Source organism: Hippoglossus stenolepis, chromosome 4 (assembly GCF_022539355.2).
Source record: "Hippoglossus stenolepis isolate QCI-W04-F060 chromosome 4, HSTE1.2, whole genome shotgun sequence".
Lineage (NCBI taxonomy): Eukaryota > Metazoa > Chordata > Actinopteri > Pleuronectiformes > Pleuronectidae > Hippoglossus > Hippoglossus stenolepis.
The window spans coordinates 2,181,748-2,202,768 of record NC_061486.1 but is presented as its reverse complement, the minus strand read 5'-3'; the positions used below and the strand labels follow the sequence as shown (position 1 = coordinate 2,202,768).

Below are 21,021 nucleotides of genomic sequence, written 5' to 3'. Positions count from 1 at the left end.
AGGAATAAAAGCAGATGTTTATGAACTTCCTGTTAGTGTTGGTTCCTAAATGACTCTTTATAAAAATCAACTTGGTCGCCCCCTGGTGGCTGGCTGCAATATGGGGCATAAACCCTGACCCATCCATGTTAGCAGATGGGACACGGACCAAAGCCGTTTGGGGAGTTCTTATCACACCAACGTTTAATCAAGTGTTTCTGATTGGTTTGGTTTAAATGAGTAATTTGATGAAACATCGTGATGAGACTGACTTGTGATTGGTCGGGAAACCTTGATACTGCAGCTCTACTCTCAGATCACTACTGCACTGACTCCAATTGACGTCTCCAGCGCAAGATGGCAGCGTTTGTATTTCAGACACTACGACCATAAGAATCTGCTCTCCTACAGCTTTCTTAAAGCCTCACCGACGACCATCAACAGACCAGCGAGTGTTTTACAACTTCTTTAAACTGGATCAGCTGCGTTCAAGCAGCGTGAAGAAGATCAACTGCTCAATAATCAGGAGAGACTCCAAGGTACGTTTTTAACTTTGACTTATCAAACCACTTTAGATTTTCTTTTATTTCTTCATTTCTTTTTTTTTAAAAGGTAGTTTCACAGTCTTTTAAGGCAAATGTGTGTAAATGACTAAAATGTAGTCAGATCTGTGGATCAGATGAAACAGCTTCTGTCTCTTTGTGTATCTGAAGTCAGGATGGGACTGTGTTTTTACCTGTTGTGTGTATTTGTGTCTTTCAGTCACTTGGACAAATGCCTCCTGATGCTACCCTACAAAAGAGGAGCATTTCCACGGCTCTGAAGGAGCAGGCTGCAGAAAACACGGCTCTGAAGGAGCAGGCTGCAGAAAACACGGCTCTGAAGGAGCAGGCTGCAGAAAACACGGCTCTGAAGGAGCAGGCTGCAGAAAACACGGCTCTGAAGGAGCAGGCTGCAGAAAACACGGCTCTGAAGGAGCAGGCTGCAGAAAACATGGCTCTGAAGGAGCAGGCTGCAGAAAACACGTCTCTAAAGGAGCAGGCTGCAGAAAACACGGCTCTGAAGGAGCAGGCTGCAGAAAACACGGCTCTGAAGGAGCAGGCTGCAGAAAACACGGCTCTGAAGGAGCAGGCTGCAGAAAACACGGCTCTGAAGGAGCAGGCTGCAGAAAACACGGCTCTGAAGGAGCAGGCTGCATAAACACGGCTCTGAAGGAGCAGGCTGCAGAAAACACGGCTCTAAAGGAGCAGGCTGCAGAAAACACGGCTCTAAAGGAGCAGGCTGCAGAAAACACGGCTCTGAAGGAGCAGGCTGCAGAAAACACGGCTCTGAAGGAGCAGGCTGCAGAAAACACAGCTCTGAAGGAGCAGGCTGCAGAAAACATGGCTCTGAAGGAGCAGGCTGCAGAAAACATGGCTCTGAAGGAGCAGGCTTCAGAAAAATGCTCTGAAGGGCAGGTGCAGAAAACAGGCTGAAGGAGCAGGTTCAGAAAACACGGCTCTGAAGGAGCAGGCTGCATAAAACACGGCTCTGAAGGAGCAGGCTTCAGAAAACACGGCTCTGAAGGAGCAGGCTTCAGAAAACACGGCTCTGAAGGAGCAGGCTGCAGAAAACACGGCTCTGAAGGAGCAGGCTTCAGAAAACACGGCTCTGAAGGAGCAGGCTGCAGAAAACACGGCTCTGAAGGAGCAGGCTGCAGAAAACACGGCTCTGAAGGAGCAGGCTTCAGAAAACACGGCTCTGAAGGAGCAGGCTGCAGAAAACACGGCTCTGAAGGAGCAGGCTGCAGAAAACACGGCTCTGAAGGAGCAGGCTGCAGAAACACGTCTCTAAAGGAGCAGGCTCAGAAAACACGGTCTGAAGGGCAGGCTGGACTCAGGCAGCTGCAAAAACACGGCTCTGAAGGAGCAGGCTGCAGAAAACACGGCTCTGAAGGAGCAGGCTGCATAAAACACGGCTCTGAAGGAGCAGGCTTCGAAACCGGCTCTAAGGAGCAGGCTCAGAAAACACGGCTCTGAAGGAGCAGGCTGCATAAAACACGGCTCTGAAGGAGCAGGCTGCAGAAAACACGGCTCTGAAGGAGCAGGCTGCAGAAAACACGGCTCTGAAGGAGCAGGCTGCAGAAAACACGGCTCTGAAGGAGCAGGCTGCAGAAAACACGGCTCTGAAGGAGCAGGCTGCAGAAAACACGGCTCTGAAGGAGCAGGCTGCAGAAAACACGGCTCTGAAGGAGCAGGCTGCAGAAAACACGGCTCTGAAGGAGCAGGCTGCAGAAAACACGGCTCTGAAGGAGCAGGCTGCAGAAAACACGGCTCTGAAGGAGCAGGCTGCAGAAAACACGGCTCTGAAGGAGCAGGCTGCAGAAAACACGGCTCTGAAGGAGCAGGCTGCAGAAAACACGGCTCTGAAGGAGCAGGCTGCAGAAAACACGGCTCTGAAGGAGCCAACAAGGATCAAAGCTGGGAAAACTAAAGAAAGAAGGTGGTGGAGCGGACGGACTCCGCTGCCTCAAAGCTGTGTCAGAAGAAGAAGCAGGAAAAGAAAGAGCAACTGAAGAAGAGGAGGAGAAGGAGGAGAGAGAAGAGACGGAGAGGAGGAAGACGTTTCCTTCTTTAACTTGTCCTCTCTCATCCTTCCCCTCCCTCAACCATCCCCTCATCCCAACTCCGCCCTCTCCCTTACCCCTTAACCCCCCGTATTGCTTTTAAAATGAAAAATTTGCGCTTTTATTCCAGATGAAAACTCAACATTTATATGTAAAAACTAAAGTATATATATATATTATTGTATATCTGAATGTATGTATAATGTCTTAATGTATATTTAATTTATACATATCTTATAAACATCTTATATAATACCAGAAATCTCAGTTTGTGTTTCTCAAGAACCGTTCAACTTATCGGCTTCACACTTCCCATGTTTATTGTTAATGGTCCAAAAGAGATTTTTACCTATCCGCCAATAATCCCTGTTCACCTCATGAAAATCAGAAAACGGATGAATTTTTTTAATTTCCATAGTTTTCTTTTAAATTTAGATAAAACTGTTTCATATTTTATAACAATTATGGCTAAAAGATGCTATTTGTAATTGTTTCACTGAATACTGTTTTAACTTTTTCAATGCCATACAAACAGGGTGAACCATCATGATTGACAGTTGGTGTTTGTGAAGGCGGGACCTTGATACTTCGATCACTGCTGCACAGACTCGTATCATTGTTGTACAACAGGAGGTTGTGGACATGAGTTCTCCATCTGTATTTTTTTTTTAAAGCCTGTTACAAGTTCTCAGTTCCATCGGTGACGTCTCTCCGAGTCTCGTTTGGTCCGATCAACTGTTCAAAACGCAAATATTGACTTTATATGAGACAGAAATATAAGCAAATCTTGAAATCCTGTGGCCTGAGCACCAGGTTGGACACAGGCTGTGTTTAAATGAACATATTGCAGAGGAGCAGAGAATGAAAGTGCTCCGTCCTGCAGGAGGTGACTCGGGGCTCCGTCCTGCAGGAGGCGACTGGGTGCTCCGTCCTGCAGGAGGCGACTCGGTGCTCCGTCCTGCAGGAGGCGACTCGGTGCTCCGTCCTGCAGGAGGCGACTCGGTGCTCCGTCCTGCAGGAGGCGACTCGGTGCTCCGTCCTGCAGGAGGCGACTCGGTGCTCCGTCCTGCAGGAGGCGACTCGGGGCTCCGTTCTGGTGTTTTGTCGGCAGCTCTGGGTCCGGAGCAGGAGTGGGCGGCTTTCTGCAGAGCCGAGCTGCTTGTAGGTTAAAACACTGTCGTCTCAGTGTGTCGGAGCCGCTCTGAGAGACACTGCTGGTAAACAGCGAGCGTGCACAGTGCACGCCCACACACATCGCCCACTCAACACACACAGTGTGTATACAACCAGGCCACTGAAGCAGAGGAGGTGGCAGATCAGTGAGGGAGAGGAAGTAGTGGCTGTAAATTATTCAGGAGGAGTGTGTGAGACGGGATTCAGATCCATTTGTCTTTTGTTTAGAAAGATGGAAGAAGCAACACAATGCCGGAGTTCCACTGATCCCTCGTCGTCATTTGACACCTTTTATCCATTATTTGTTCATTGGTCAGTCATCAGCCATGTGACCCGTCCATCCACCCATTGATCCGTGTGTTCGATCCCAGCCAAAAAATATTCATCCTTCAATCAACTAATGTCCCTCAAGTAACTTCAGCTTCTTCTGCAACAACTCATTGACTCTTCGTCAGCATCATTATTCAAACATCAATATTTAGTTATAAATATCTTTTACATTGGAGAGATGTCACATGTGGACATAGAAAAGTGACAGAAGACACAAGATCAGTTTCTTCTCTGTGAATCTGACACCAGATCCTGCACTTCACCTCTTGAGGGGCGTTTTGTGTTCTGCACTCAGACAGATATCGTTATATGATCGTGTTGCAGTTTATTGGTTATTGCAGAATCGCTGCATCGGGATGTTATCGTTGTATCGCACGTCACATTGTGAGTTGCCCTGCGATTCTATCCACAAGTGTCCAGATACAACATGAAATCCTCCCTCTCTTCTTCCTCCCTTCATTTCCCATCGTTCCTCCCTCTTTTCCTCCCCCCTCTGTGGTTGTGTGAGGTGCGGGGGTGCAGAGCTGAGGCAGAAGGAAAGTACCTGCAGTGTCCTTCGTCATCTTCCTCCTCCTCTTGCTCCTCCTCCTCTTCCTGCTGCTTCAGTGATAGATCTCAGCGGTTAAATTATTTTTTCATGTACAGAGACGAGAGATGGACGCAGAGAGAAAATGTCTTTCTGTTTCATCATAAACAGTAAAATCTTCATTAATAAAAGTTCCCTCATGAAACCACATTTTATAAAGATGTATAAACCAAGGCAAAGTGCTGGGTCGGAATCGAACCTGTGGCTGCTGCAGGACGGATGCTGTTGCTTGCGTCCTCAGGGTCAAATGGAGACAAAGAAAATCTCAAGGCTGATGATTATCTGCAGGGTTTTAGTTTGAAAATAACTGGTTTGTTTCAGCTTTTGAAACGATTCTGGCTCAATTAGGATATTGTTAATTGTTTTCAACTTGTATTTGATCTCGGGGAAATCACTCTGTGTGCTCGGCTTCCTCCTGCACTCCAAAGACCTGCAGATTGGGGTCAGACTCTAAATCAGGGATTCACAAACCCAAAATAATGGGGAACTGGGAATAGATTGACAGGACAATAGATGGGAAAGGACAAGAAGCAGAGAAAGAGGAGGAAGGAGATCAGTACGACAACGGACAGAGTGCAATTAGAGAAGAGGTCGAGCAAAACATACACAAGCAGAACCCGATTAGGAGAGAGATGGAGAGAAGAAGAGAGAATGATGATGAGAGAAAACAGAGAGAAAAGTCCCATGAATACATCAACACTGCACAATTAGGCAAAATGAAAGAGGCTGTTTGAAGTTGAGCACAATTAGGAGGAAATGAGGAAGAGGAGGAGTCAGTGTGTGGATGCAGGAGGAGAAAGGAGGCTCCTCCTGCAGAGACGTTCCCTGTTTGTTTACAGAGAATCCGAGAGGCCCCTGATGCAGGTTATACAATCACCCTGCGCTGAGTGGAGTTGTCGTAGCGTGAAGTTTGCCTGCGGCGCTTTTACTCCTCGCAGTCATGACTAACTTGTGATTTATTGTATTTCCTGGATGAGCGAGGGGAGGAAGGAGGGAGGCAGCAGGATCAGGGTCTTCTTCATCTTCTTCTTCTTCTTCTTCTTCTTCTTCTTCTTCTTCTTCTTCTTCTTCTTCTTCTTCACTCTGGTCTCATCATCATGTGAACTGTGATTGTTTAGAACATGTTACATGTGGTTTCTGTGGAATCAGAGAATGGTTTGCCCTGCTCCACTTGTTCTGTTAATTCGAGTTTGTAGAATTTATGTGAATGAAACAATCGTTAGTATTTTAGTCTCGAGGCCGGGGGGGAAATAACGAAACGCTTTTCAAGTTATCTGAAGACAATTTGTTAAATACATTTTGAATATCAAAGGTTTTACAAATCACTGGGATGTAGGAAGTAAAGACTTTGAAAATGTGAGAAACCTCAAACATAATCTGATTTTATTAATGTGCTTCTATTTTTACAATTTACAGACAAACTTCACACTTTATATATGTGAGGCTTTACAATTATAATTGATTCATTAATATGTTGAGCTGTAACATGTGTGGAAGTTGCTGTAAGAAAAAGTGTCAAGGAGGCTTTTTCTCACTTTTTAATGAGAAACAGACAAAAATACAAGCACGACACGTTTGTTTAATCTCTTTGACACTTTCTGGCAATCAAGTGAAAAGTCTCGGCTTGATTCTCACCATCCATCATCCACAGTGTTTGTCCTGTGAGGGCCGCAGGGAGCTGGAGCCGATCCCAGCTGATACTGGGCGAGAGGCGGGGAACATCCTGAGCAGGTCGCCGGTGAATCACAGAGAAAAGGAACCATCATGAAACGTCTGTGTCCAGAATATGTTCTCTTCATTTCTGCCCAGTGGGAGGAGGCGGAGGGGCGTCGGCCATTTTCATTTGCAGTCTACGATGCAAAGCAAATCTTTAACGGCCAAAATGAAATATATCGGTTTCATCAATTCATGAAACGAAAAACACAACTGAAGTGAAAAAAACAACTGTGTTATAAAAGTTGATGTTTGTGGAATATACATCAAGATAAACAGTTTATTTTAAATTTAAAAAATAAAATAAAGATGGTCGTCATTACAGCTCCCAAAACTGAATCCAAAGTGTCTTGATCGCCCTCTGGTGGCTGGCTGAAGTACAGGTCCTGAACCCAGCTTCCTCCATGTTAGCAGATGGGACATATATCAAACTATCAATTCAAAAAATAGTAAAGAAACAGCTCTTGAGTCTGTTGACTTGTCGCGCTCCTGTAGCAGCGACCAGAGGATGTTCACCTATAATCACAAAGATAGAGAAGTATGAGCATAGATCAGACGACAGCTGTTGACCCTCTGGAAGAAGTTCTTCACTGAACTGTGCAACCGAAACCTCCGATAGAGTAAAACTGGCTCTAACTCTGACAGGAAACACTCTTGTACTGGTAAAAACAGCTCTGCAGTGTTTTAGTGGCTCCGGATTGTTCTGCATCAGTAACGGAGGAAAGTCTCTGACACTCGGATGCATCGTATTTCTCACAGTCGTCTTCGGAGAAGCACATGAATGGTTCCTGTCTCCAGACGTTGTTTTCAGCTATAAACCTACGTGGTGGAGAACTCAGGAGAAACGAGGCGGAGCAGACACGGCTCTCTGAAGGCCAATAAAGGTTTATTAAATTTGCAAAACAAATTAATTTTATAACCGAAAAAAACGGTTCTCTGCAGCATGTGGTTCAGTCGACACTTAATAAATAAGAAGCCTCCACTGTGCCGGCTGACGTCTGTTGCTTCCTCTGCAGCAGAGACACCAACAAAGCCTCGGAACCTCCAGAGAGAAAAGAAAACTCATGCATGCTTAGAATAAAAATAACTTTTATATGAGACAGCAGGACGCTGCTTTAAATGCACATCGATGGGAGGAAGTTGTCTGCAAATTGGACCCGAGGCTCCAACGCAAGACTCGGCTGCACGAGTCACGTGATGTAAACCTGAGAGATTCGTGAATCAAATGTTCGAATTCAGACACATAAACAAACACATAGAGTTCATGGAATTATACAGACGCACAGTGCACACGCCAATACTTTTGTGCTTTATGTATAAGTATCGATGTGCATGATTTATAATGAGGAGTTAGGAGAACACAGCTCTGCGGGGGGGGTGTTTATAACTGAGGAGAAAATAACACGGAGCAGAACTCAGCCTCTGTTTTTGACTTCATGCAGCTTCATTCACTCTGATTATTTGCAGGAGAAAAACTTTGTTGAACTCGTATTTGACCATTTTTAGACGAGTGGACTTTTCTTCATTTTCCCTCATGACCACACAAACACACACATTTCTATTTGGAAGCTGCTCAGTTTAAAAGCTGATCTCTGGACCACTGAGCTGCAGGTGGCACATGTCATTAAAGCAGGATTTATATTCTATATATATATATTTTATTTTATATATTTAGTGTTTCTATCTATCTCTGAGTTCATCCTTCAAGCTTTAATGTCAGAAATTTGAACCAAGATGGGTTCGGTGGACGAGACTTTCCTATAAGAACTTTGATTTCATTTAAATCTCCACTGTCTCTCAGCTCTCTCAGTGTCTCTCAGCTCTCTCAGTGTCTCTCAGTGTCTCTCAGTGTCTCTCAGCTCTCTCAGCTCGCTCAGTGTCTCTCAGTGTCTCTCAGTGTCTCTCAGCTCTCTCAGTGTCTCTCAGTGTCTCTCAGCTCTCTCAGTGTCTCTCAGTGTCTCTCAGTGTCTCTCAGCTCTCTCAGTGTCTCTCAGTGTCTCTCAGTGTCTCTCAGCTCTCTCAGCTCGCTCAGTGTCTCTCAGTGTCTCTCAGTGTCTCTCAGCTCTCTCAGTGTCTCTCAGTGTCTCTCAGTGTCTCTCAGCTCTCTCGTGTCTCTCAGTGTCTCTCAGTGTCTCTCAGCTCTCTCAGCTCGCTCAGTGTCTCTCAGTGTCTCTCAGTGTCTCTCAGCTCTCTCAGTGTCTCTCAGTGTCTCTCAGTGTCTCTCAGCTCTCTCAGCTCTCTCAGTGTCTCTCAGTGTCTCTCAGTGTCTCTCAGCTCTCTCAGTGTCTCTCAGTGTCTCTCAGTGTCTCTCAGTGTCTCTCAGCTCTCTCAGCTCTCTCAGTGTCTCTCAGCTCTCTCAGTGTCTCTCGGTGTCTCTCAGCTCTCTCAGTGTCTCTCGGTGTCTCTCAGCTCGCTCAGTGTCTCTCAGCTCTCTCAGTGTCTCTCGGTGTCTCTCAGCTCTCTCAGTGTCTCTTGGTGTCTCTCAGTGTCTCTCAGCTCTCTCAGTGTCTCTCGGTGTCTCTCAGCTCTCTCAGTGTCTCTTGGTGTCTCTCAGTGTCTCTCAGCTCTCTCAGCTCGCTCAGTGTCTCCCCTCTCGCTCAGTGTCTCTCAGCTCTCTCAGTGTCTCTTGGTGTCTCTTGGTGTCTCTTGGTGTCTCTTAGTGTCTCTCAGCTCTCTCAGTGTCTCTTGGTGTCTCTCAGTGTCTCTCAGCTCTCTCAGTGTCTCTTGGTGTCTCAGTGTCTCTCAGTGTCTCTTGGTGTCTCTCAGTGTCTCTCAGCTCTCTCAGCTCTCTCAGTGTCTCTCAGTGTCTCCCCTCTCGCTCAGTGTCTCCCCTCTGGGTCAGTGCCGGGTCACAGCGACTGATGAAACAAATTCATGACTTCAGCCAATGGGCTTGTCATAAAAAGAGAAATGAAAAACATCAGAGTCACAGCTTCGCCTGCGCTGTACATTTTATAAACAGGACCATAACTGTGAGAGCAGAATTCATTTCCCTGCAGGTCTGTGCCCTGTGGCCGCAGCTCTGTCAGGAGAAAAGTGCATCCAGAGCTCAGCAGTGTTTTTAAAGTGCGACTTGATGTCCTCCACTGCTGCATAATAACCATATATGTATATTATGGACCGATACAGATCTATGTTGATGAAAACCTCCACAACCTGGAGACATCGCTCTGCTCCTTCATTCAGTTTTCACGACGCAGCCACGGATCCGTCTCCATCTCTGCTGCAAGTATTTGCATAAACATGAAGGCATCAGTCCGATGTGGGATTAGGATTCAGGGCAGGTTGGAGACTCGGTGCTTCTCTTACAGAAGTGATTGTTTTTCCTCTCAGTTGGTGACAGAGACAACTTCTACATCTCTGCTTTGGGAATTACAGGTTTTTATATCAAAACACTGGACTTTTTATGCGTCTCAAAAGATCATTTGGGGGAAAATGATAGATGCACTATTTTTGCACATTTGTCACGTATTTCTAAACGGCCCTAAAGACTTTTGAAGAATAGCTGAAACATCTTTAGACTTTATTTTTGGGGCGATAAAGTCAGAGATTAAGTGTGAAAGGGGAGAGAGTGGAGAGGAGACGCAGCGACGGGCTCAAGCCTCCGTACGTCTGTCGACTTGTAATGTTTTTCCTCAGGGTTCTGCTGCAGTTATAGTTCTGGCACCAATATTAATGCATTAGCAGTGTGAAGCAGGTCCGTGCTGATGCAAACTGATCTGACTGCAGCTCACAGTGCACAGGCTGCAGGTATTTCTAATTCGTCAATGAGAGGCCCTTCTGTGTCGCTGGCTGCACAGGAGCTGGAGATAGCATCTGATTATTATTTTCTTACCCTGTGGATTTCGTGGAAGTCTCTTTATTTAAAAAACCTATTATAGAAACCTTGAGTGAGGGAGCAGGAATCAAGATGAGACGAATAAACAAGAGATAAAACAATACGGTGAAACATTGTGTCCTCACTTACAAATGCAGATGGTGGTGACAGGTGGTTACTGTTAGAAATGAAAGACACAGATGCACTTTGAGCCTTTTTAGATTCATCTAGAAAACAGAGTTTCTGCAGTTTAGCTTTAAGTGGAGGGATTTTAGCCAAACTGCTAAATATGCAGCTGCAGTCATCTGCCAAGTGGAAACCAGCGGCTTTACCACAATCTGCCCACAGTCGCCTCCAAAGCTCACTAATCAACATGTCTCGTTTATTTCATCCATACAAAAGCCTGTGTTATGCACCAAACTACTTCTTGGCACGAACTAGAGTCTGTGCTGTTTGTTTGGCTGATTCAAGACTAGAAACACACAATCCAACTTAAATTGTTGCATGTAAACGTTTGTTTTTGTCAATAATTTGTCTTCCAATCTTTCCGAGATGGTTCTGAACAATCAGTTTCCTGCAGAATGTTCATACTGATCACCAGAATGTGTTTATGAGCTAAAAGAGAAAGAATAAACCAATTCTTAAGAAGTCATTTACACGGTGTTTTGTATAGAGGCAGCTGGTGCTAACCTTATTAGTTTGATTTTCTTATCCCTGGTCCTTCTACTCTCCTGTTGAGATACAGTCTGTTGAATAATAATCTGCAGAGGAGCTGGAAGGTGGATTTTAATACCTAAGATAAGATGGATGCACAGTGCAGTGACGATGACGATGCAGCAAAGACCAGGAGACACTTTAATAGCTGCATTTGATGGACACAACAATCTTTTAATAATTGATCCACATGGTTTCTGCTGCTGTTGCATTATAAAATCCATCGAGGAGAAACATTAAACCAATAATTGTGTTTGTTGAGCAGCTTCAGTATTTAACAGAGGGAACCTGACTTGGGTTAATAAAATAATCAGGTTTGGTTCAAACAGAAACATGGTTGAGTTTATTTTCTCTTCCAGTTTGAAACCCAGCTCATCTTCTCCCGGACGAACAGCTCCGTCATCGTGACATTTGCTTTTTGCGGCGATGGAGATTGTAAACAGTGAACTGCAGCGAGTCGGAGAGGGAATCCTTTTCTCCTGAACATTACTTTACTCCAGATCTTTCCCCGATACGCTTTATCCTCTGTGTCATGACGGCTCCTGCAGTCACACACAAATAAAGCACCTTTAACTCTATTCGCTGCAAAACCTGGAAACAATATAGAAATGAAATATCTCGAACGATATTCAGACGGAATAAAACATGCGTCTGTCTTATGAAAAACCTGACTTCAGTAACTGCTCTTTTGGGTTTCGTGGATGCTGTGTTGAATATGTGGCTCGACTCGACCTTTAGAAACACTGGGAGGTGTCAGTGGGAGACGAGGAGATAAAGAAGCAGGGATGTTCATGTGACAGAGGGAAGACAGGAGGGAGGTGGGGGGGTTAGAGAGCACACAGCTCAGAGATACTCTGTGGTGAACTTCAGTGTCTTCACACCTGATGAAGGAACCTTTAGACGAGACCTTCACGTCAGCGACAGTCTGAGTGAAGAACGAGAAGACGACTGAGGAAAGACACCTGAGCACCGAGAGAGCGTTACATCTTTAAACTGCTTGTAACTGGTTTTTTCACTGATGCTATTGTTTCTATTTTTCATTTTTAACTTATAAAGCAACTTGTGACTGAGTTTTGAAATATGCTTTATAGATAAGATTTATTATTTTACACTTTTACATACACAATGATTCAAGGTTAAGAAAACGATAAGGAAAGAGATCTCACATGGTGTGTGTGTGTGTGTGTGTGTGCGTGTGTGCGTGTGTGCGTGTGTGCGTGTGTGTGTGGGTGTGTGTGTGTGTGTGTGTGTGTGTGTTAAATGTATTATATTATATACGATGTTATAAAGATGATTTGCCCCACAGCAGTGAACAGGAAACACTGATGCTGTTTTAAATTCATGACGTTAACGACATGTGCGTCGTCCCATTGACCCTCAGTCATATCAGATGAGTTCACCTCTCAGAGCAGCAGGTCTATTGACTGAGGAGGAGGAGGCTGCATCGACCTGGTAATAGAGGTCAGGACCTTGTGGAGGACGGAGGATGTCAACGCTCTTTGTCTCCTGTTGTTTTCAGTGCAGCCTTCGGTCTCACACTGACTCCCGTCGAGTTTAATGGAGAGGGAAGTTGGGAAATGTCTTGACTACATCGCATTTATCAAGCATTTGCATCCAGGGGGAAACGTCCCTGTCGGTCAGGATGTAAATAACAACATCCAGAAATGTTGCTGCCTGCACAGGAAAGAAAGAGAAGATGTTTAAATCCCTGTTGTGTGTCGGTGAGACCTGGATTCTGTGGCTGCAGGCAAACATCACAAGATGACATCAAATATCACTGTTTACCGTGATACTGCAAACTGTTCAACAGCCTTTGAATACAAACACATTCTGTTCTCTGTTGACACCAAAATACTCGTAATAGATGAACTATGATAAAAATACATAGAAATAAATAAATACATATGAGTTTCATAACAAAGATTCCAAAAGAAAGACGTGAGAACTGCACAAGTTTTAACCGTATATTTAATTAATTTCATTAAATTAAATTATTGCTCTAAACACTTGGTTTTAACCTTCAGTATCATTTTGACGTTGCATAATTTATTAAAATCCATTTTGCCACTGGAGCTTTATTGCAGCCGGAGGAGAACTTGTGAAACTATTTGTGGACCTTTATGAGACAATAAAACTAAAACAGTAAAACACTGAAATCCCTTCAGCGAAACCCGCTCTGAAAAAACAATAACAAAAAACGAATTAATCCCACAAGTGAGAAAGTGTGTTTTTCTGTGGCCGTGGTCAGAGAATAATCTCTGTGATTATCTGCTGCGGAGAACTCAACAGTGCTGAGTGTTTAATAAAAGGCCTGAATAAAGTCAGTGTATCAGCTTCACACATCTGTTGCTATGTGACTTCAGGTTTAATGCTGGTGCTCATCGTTCCGTGAGCTCATCTCTGGGGAATTGCTCGACTAATTAACTGGCATCAATTCAAATGAGCGCTGATCACTGACCCGTGTCCCTGGTTTCCAGCTGCCTCACACCTCCGGTAACCAGAGATGTTATCTGGACTCTGGGAATCAGCCGATACCGATCCAATACCGGGGCACTTAAAGGAATCCTAACTCAGCCTGTGTAACACGTGGGTCTTTCCACACTGCTTGAATCACAAATCACTTCTTCTTCACTGCTGCCTGGACTTGCATAGACCCAGCATCTGTATCGGAGGCATTTGGACGTTTGTTTTGTCTCCTTCACTTCCTCCCTCTCTTCCTCCCTCTCTTCCTCCCTCTCTTCCTCCCTCTGCTCTTGAGCTTGCGTTGTGGGTCTCCATATTCAACCTGGACGTTTTGTGTGTGTACCTGTGGGAGTCTGCCGTGTTTTGAAGATGCCGTTACGAGTCGTCGCTTCTGTCTCATCTGGAAAATGTTTGAAGTAACTTGAAGAGTGAAAGAGTCTCATCTGTTCTTTCTCTCTCTCTCTCTCTCTCTCTCTCTCTCTCTCTCTCTCTCTCTCTCTCTCTCTCTCTCTGTATCTGCAGCCCGTCAGTGAGTAGGAGCTCTGTGAGGAGCGAGAGCTGAAGACGGAGCAACCGAGACTCGTGGTGAGTTTGAGGGTTTGTTGTTTATCTGCTCATGTTTCTGTCACCTGGTCGTCGTGGTCACTGGGCCGGACTGTGTTTGAGAGGAGATCCACTCAGATCCACTCAGATCCACTCAGATCCACTCAGATCCACTTCACCCACAGTCCAACTGGTCTCTGGAGAATTGTCTGCTCGTGAAGCATCGAGGCTTCAGTGTGTTTCTGGACTTAGACTCTGTTCAGGTCAAAGCTCTGAAATGATGTGTTGACACTTTGTCATTTTTCATTTATAGAAACATTTTTAATACAATAAAAAAAAAACAATGTTAGTCTCATATCTCAGACTTTATATGAAGATGGACGAAATGCCAGCCCCCCGAAAATGAAGCCAAATAATCCTGATCGCCCCCTGGTGGCTGGCTGCAGTATAACTCATAAACCCCACCCCTAATTAGATTTAGGTCGTTCTTATCACACTGATGTTTGTTCAAGTGTTCATGTTTCTTATGAGTTTGGTTTTAATTAGTTATTTAATGATATATAAACAGGGTGCGTGTGTCCGTGGGACCTCGATACTACGACTCGACTCCACAACCACGACTCTGGCTCCAAAACGCCGTCACCACCGATGGTTTCTGTACCGTGAGGGGAAGTGGAGCCGCATCATTATTTACAGTCTATCGTCTTGCAGCTTGACAACTGTCATGTTTTATTCAGCTGTTTTTCCCTTGAAGGAGCTGGTGTTAGCAAAGATCGATACAGGTCACATATGATGGATTCTGGGTCTTTTTCCAGTGGCCACAGTTTTTTTGCAGATGAAATCACTTTGCTTCACCTGCAGGAGGCAAATTACCTGTTAATGAACCGTATGTTTCTCACCATAAGGGAGATGAATGGCTTTTCTCTGTGAGACATTCAGGGCTCTGAACGTATTTTGTGTTTTCCAGTCAGGAGACATTTATATTTAATCTAACATTTTAAATCTGTGTGGAGAGTAAGTGTCCATCCTGCAGCACCTAGTCTGTTTTCTGGTTCTTAGTCAGAAATAGGACGTTCCGACTCACACACACACACACACACACACACACACACACACACACACACACACACACACACACACACACACACACACACACACACACACACAGAGAGCTGTAATAACAGTGGACCGGAAGTATATTGAGATGTACTATACCATATCAAAGTATTTACACACAAACATACAACACACACACACACACACACATGCAGAGTCACACGTGCGTATCAACCAGTGATCGAGAGGCTTCGGGCTTGCAGGGCTGAAGCAATGTATTATGGGTAACAGCAAGAGTAATGGCTCATTAGTTGTTTCCCACAGCAACTCAGGCAAGTGGTGATAAATTGGAACTGTTGGCAGGGTCATTATTGTTCTGTGTATGTGTCCTTGTGTTACTGTGCTCTTCTGATATATTTATAAACTGTGTGTGTGTGTGTGTGTGTGTGTGTGTGTGTGTGTGTGTGTGTGTGTGTGTGTGTGTGTGTGTGTGTGTGTGCACGCGCGCCGGGCTAAGATAGTTCATGAATGCTGAGACCTCTGGTGTTATGCTGGTATTTTCCCAGGAGATGAAACCTGTGTATTTTTTGACAGTTCAAAACAGGACCAGTGGTTTGATGGGATTTCTCCTGGTGACCTGGACGACTGTGACAGACGGGTTCACTGTTAATGTGTTTGTGAGAGCGACATCGATCGAGGAGCTGTGTGTGTGTGTGTGTGTGTGTGTGTGTGTGTGTGTGTGTGTGTGTGTGTGTGTGTGTGTGTGTCAACACAGTGGTCAGTACCTTGTATGAACCAGCGTGGCCTCATCACAGTGATTTGTGTTTCTGTGTGAACGCTTCACCTGAGAAAAGCAGTTGAATATTCTGGGAGGTTAAGAATGAAAGAGTAAGCTTAGATCCAGAGAAAGACTAAATGGTGGAATTGCCCCGGAGTCAAACCCAGGATCCGTGTGTTGCTGTGTAATAGACACTCAGAGCTTTTGGCATCGTGTCGCCCTGAGTGTTATTTCTTATTACAGCTCCACTGCTCCAGGACATAGTGAGATAATGGACGGAGCAGAGCAGAGTGTCCTTGTGCTGTGGAGCCAATTGGAACATTTGAAACGTTACTCTCATATTGTGAAGGTAAATGGGAGAGTTGGATCTCAAACAGCTCACAGTGAGATGGATGGTGGTCGAGTGTCGTCCTGTTACATTAACGTTTGTGCTGAGCAAGCTCACGGAGGAGGAGAGACAAACGAGGAAAAGTAAATGACAGAGGAGGAGCTAGGTAAAGAAAAGAGAGAACAGAGGAGGAGCCCTGACATTTAACGGTGAGTTCAGACAATCTGGGGATTGATATTTAAACTCCAGACCAAAACAAATACACTCCTTTCTCACAGAAGAGGGATGTCGCTCCTTGGTAACGGGATAGTTCACCGAAAAATGAAAATTCCCTCATTATCTCCTCACCATTAATGCCGATGGGGGGAGGGGAGCAGTATGCAGGCATGTGGTTGTTTTATTACCTCTGAAGAAGTGGTCGCCTGAACACTGTTTACCCTGAGACCTGTACATGTTTTAATAAAGACTTCACCCGCCCCTCCATCGGCAAAGTGGTGAGGAGATAATGAGGGAATGTTCATTTTTCTGTGAACTATCTACGAGTGTGATTTGTGAATATGGGAAATACAAATACAAATTGATTTACAGATGATGATTGACATCACAACACTGACCCATAAAATGTGACCAAAAGAAGATGAATGTTACCCACCTGGTAAAATGTCTCACAGGATGTGACTCATCCCCCGATCCCACCAGAGCAGAACACTCACTTTATCTCATTTGAGATGTGACAGGTGATGTTTCCACATGTTTTATTTATAAATCTCTCCAAGAAACATATATATCTATGTATAGATATATATTTATATCTATATATAAATACATATATATAGATATAAAGTGCTTTGAGTGGATGAGGTACAAGAAAAGCTCAAACAAGTCCCTTCAACATTTTACCATTCAGCAAAATGTGTCTCAGATTTTCATATCAAAATGCTTTTACTTCAGTGGTTTATTGCTTCGAGCTTAATACAACATCCTAGATTTGTTTTTAAGACGCATCTTTCTCCTGCTGCAGCACAAGTTCTGTGAGGGAAACTTGAATAAATCCAGCTTTGACCTGAATGATGTTGAATCAAATCCCTGAACTGATCTGACGACTCTCGAATTTCAGAAAGAAAAAAATCCTTCTCTCTTAAAACCGGTGTTGAAATGGTTCAGTAAAGTTTGCTGGAGTTCCTCAGTGGGCAGCTGTCAAAAGACAAAGAAAGAATAGGAGCAGTCGTCAGTTTTATCTCTGCACATTGGAATTCTGTTCAATTCTGTGAGATCTGGTGAAGCTGAGTTTTGAATGTGTGTCAGTTTATTGGAAGTTGAAGGTGGCGTCGCTTCACTGTGCGTCTGAACGTCGACAGGATCCAGGAAAGAAAAGCTGAGCAGAGATGTTCTGGAACATCTGAGGAAGAATTCTTGTTTCTACAGGAAGTCGTTTCTTTACAAACTCCTTCAGGTCTAATCTTTACATCTGTTTGTTTGAGATGGAAAGTGAATGAAGTTAGAAAACGTCAGACACTGATGGAGATGTGAAACTATAATGAGATTTAATTATAATTCAATGCTACTAATAATAATAATAATAGTTTAATACATTGATGTGATAATTGGTTTATCTATGGTCGATCCGACAGTTAATAAAATCACATTCTATAGCTATTTGAAATTTCTGATCAAAACTGATGAATGAGTGAGGGCAGGTTTGACATTTAAGACTTTAGTAGCTGCAAAAATATATATATATTTAGTTTCCAGCTGCAGCCTCAAAGTTCTACACAGATAAACAAAAACACACAACACAGTTTCCACCTCAGACCAACAACAGCGGACTCACACAACTGTCGTCCTCTGACTCAGGAGCTACTTCATAACAGCCTGAGGACGGAAAACGTCTTTAGACCAGAATGAAAACATCCTGAATGCAGAGCGAGCACAGCCTCCGTCTTCTTCCTCTGCCTCTTCCTCCATCTCTTTATACTTGACATTTTCCTTTGACGCCCCACTTAACCTCAATCTATTCACTTTGACATTGTTGTCATTCAGCCGATGCTCTTAGAGCGACCTGTTGTACAGTGAGGGAACCCGTGCTATTAGCCCCTGCTCCTGGATGACTGGCATTTAAAGTAGATGCTTACGGCTTCCAGACGAGATTACAGTGACTGACTGACGGCGTAATGAGTTTAAAATACAGAGCAGGAGCCGAGGATGTGACGGAGGAAGAGGAGGAAGGTTCAGTTGGATCAAAGTTAGTGAGGTTGAGTTTGGGTTTTGAGTCAATCAGTAAAACACAGTTATCCTCCCAGGAATCAATTCACACTGGTCACGCTGAGGATTTCTCTCTTTTACAAAGTCAATACATCAGTTTGATCAATCTGCTCGACTGACACCGATCGTCTCCTTCTAGAGACTCAGCGGACACAAAGAAAATGATTGTTGAGAGACCAATTTGCTCCCTGATTTAGCCTTAATTTGCCCTAATGACAGTTTGAGTTGGTGATGAGGAGGAGGAGAGGAGGAGGAGGAGGAGGAGGAGGAGGAGGAGGAGGAGGAGGAGAGAGTCTCCCTTTGTTATTTGTGCCTCTTGATATGAGGTTTATTCTCGGCGGACACTAGAAGCTCCTTGGTTAGATTTCATGGTATCAGGGAGATGAGCAGGCTGAGTCCTGATCGCCTGGTTGTTCAACAGGAGAGTGAAGTAATATCCTAATCAGTGGAAATTCATCATTCTCTGTTTCAAAGGGACCAACAACTGAATTCAGTCATTTTGTTACTTACACCTGAGCTGTTCCTCCTGTGTCGACGTGTCTGCCATGAAACAGGCCTGTTACTCTCAAGGTTCCTGTGGGGCAGGTGGTTCGGTGAATCCTCCACCGCTCCTCTGTAGATTTACTTTGTCTCACACTGACTCCGTGATGTAGAGATCAGGGCTCAGCGGGGCGGCGACCATCTGCTTCAGGACTCCCTGTTCTTCTGGGCTCTCTCTCGTGCTGTTGAATAAATCTGGGGCCCGTCAGGTGTCCCCCCCCGATGGTGTTGTGTGATGGATGAAAATCTAAACTTCTAACGTGCCTTAAATCTTCACATGGTTCTGTAGAATCACTCAGAAGGTCCAGACTGACAGACAGACAAACTCATTGTTATATCTTTTCTGTAGAGTTGTTTTCATTCTTTTAAGACTTCCAGTTATGTGTCAGTTACTGAGGCACAAGACAAATCTCAAAGCACCTCATCCTGTATCTTAAATAGGTCTAAAGTTTGCTGAGTATTTTCCCCCAGTGAGCAGAACATCACAGCTGGGAACAAAAACAGCCTTACGATAGTAATAAAAGCCAAAACACGATAACTCTTCAGACATTGTGAAAGTACAAAGGTCCATCACGGAATAAGTGGTTTCTGATGTCAGTGGAGACAATGAGAATGGAGATAAATGCTGAATGCTAATGCAGCGGTTGGTGCCTGCGACTCGTTCATCATCTGTAAACGAGGTGTGGCAGAGATGCAGCTCCGCACTGTAAAGGGAGCAGGAGTCCTCCTGGCAGCAGATGGGACCAACGCTTGGCTCAACATCTGAGGTTTGGAGGGAGGCAAGAGAAGATAAAGAAAACGTTTGTTTGTTGTTTTGTTTGCAGGAGCACAGAACAGAAATGTCCACGGAATTTGGTGAAAGGATGTTTTACAGGTCAGAGAAGAAACCTGGTGCGGATCCAGGATATTTTTTTCACTTTCATTGTGATGAAAGATGTTTTTATTTCCCCAGGGAATAGTTCATAGATCTTGATGAAAAGAAATCAGGCATCAGGAACAAATATCTCTGAGTGCGTGAAATTTGATGCAGCTTGATTGACTGTTGGGTCTTGTCGAAGGTAGAAACTCTATTGAGTTCCATTCTAGTTTAACTTGAGACTATGTTGAAATGCAGAAATTCATTTTACTTATTCCACAAAGCAGCCTGAGAAGGAAAAGGAGAAATCCACTGCAGATAAATATAATAAGAAACCTTCGCAGGGCCAAATACAAATATGCCAAGCTACTTACTTCCTCTGGTGCCTGACATGTCTGTTATAACTCCAGTTATAAATGGAGAAACCTCTGTCTGTCCGTATTGTGATCGGTGTCACACTTGGCCGGTGTGATGCTGAAGTTCTCAGGAAAGTTCACTTTTCTACATGTGACTGGATGTGGAGCAAACCTACCAGAGGACAGTGCAGCAGCCGGATAATGATCAGCATTCGTAAGCCAGGTTTTAAGAGAAGTGGAACTGAGCTGTGACGGCTCGTTCTACTTCCTCACCCAGATGCTGTTCGAACAGCACGAGGCGCAGCAGCGAGCTCCAGTGAGACGGGCGGACCACATGTCCTGCAGCCTGTCGGGATGTTCAGAAGCCTGGATTCATGCAAGGCCAAAAACATCAGCCCCTACCGACACGTACATTTTGAATGGGCACTGCAAGAGTATGAATAATTCACAGAAACATGAGGGCTGAGCTTGTACGTGTTCTTTCTTCCTCTCCTCTTCTTCACTGACCGGTTATTATTCAGGCCATCCATGGATTCCAGCTGATTCCAGTTTATCGGTGCACTTAGCAGCAGGTCTGAGGTTTGCTGGAACAAATTGTTTATGGAGGAGTTAATGGAAGAGTTCCAGCAAACGCAGCAGCTCACTCCTTAAGGCTCTCTTCATCAGCTCTGAGATGTGGAAGTGAGCAACATAATAAACGCTCTTTCTGTGATTTATTTTCTCACTCACTGCTTCACATGAACACCAACTCTGCACTGATACAGTATTTAGTGTGTGTGTGTGCGTACCTGCATGTGTGTACGTGCATGTGTGTACATGCATGTGCACCTACAGGAGGTTGCTAAGTAGCAACTTGTTGTTGCCAAAGCGCTGTTTGCTTTGTGCTCTTTAAGTATTCCCATGAAAGAAAGTGTGATTGGCA

At 44.5% G+C, this 21,021-nt stretch overlaps 1 protein-coding gene across 3 annotated transcripts in view; it reads left to right on the top strand.

The window, feature by feature from the left end:
* slc8a2b (solute carrier family 8 member 2b) overlaps positions 1-21,021 on the top strand; it is a 106,667-nt gene that overhangs the window by 47,212 nt on the left and 38,434 nt on the right. For 2 of the 3 annotated variants that reach the window (XM_035154522.2, XM_035154521.2), the window contains one exon: positions 13,903-13,965. The exons of the other annotated variant lie outside the window; for it this stretch is intronic. The gene's annotated coding sequence lies outside the window, so the exon portion shown is untranslated. The remainder of the gene's footprint in view (positions 1-13,902; positions 13,966-21,021) is intronic. 3 annotated transcript variants of the gene reach the window in all.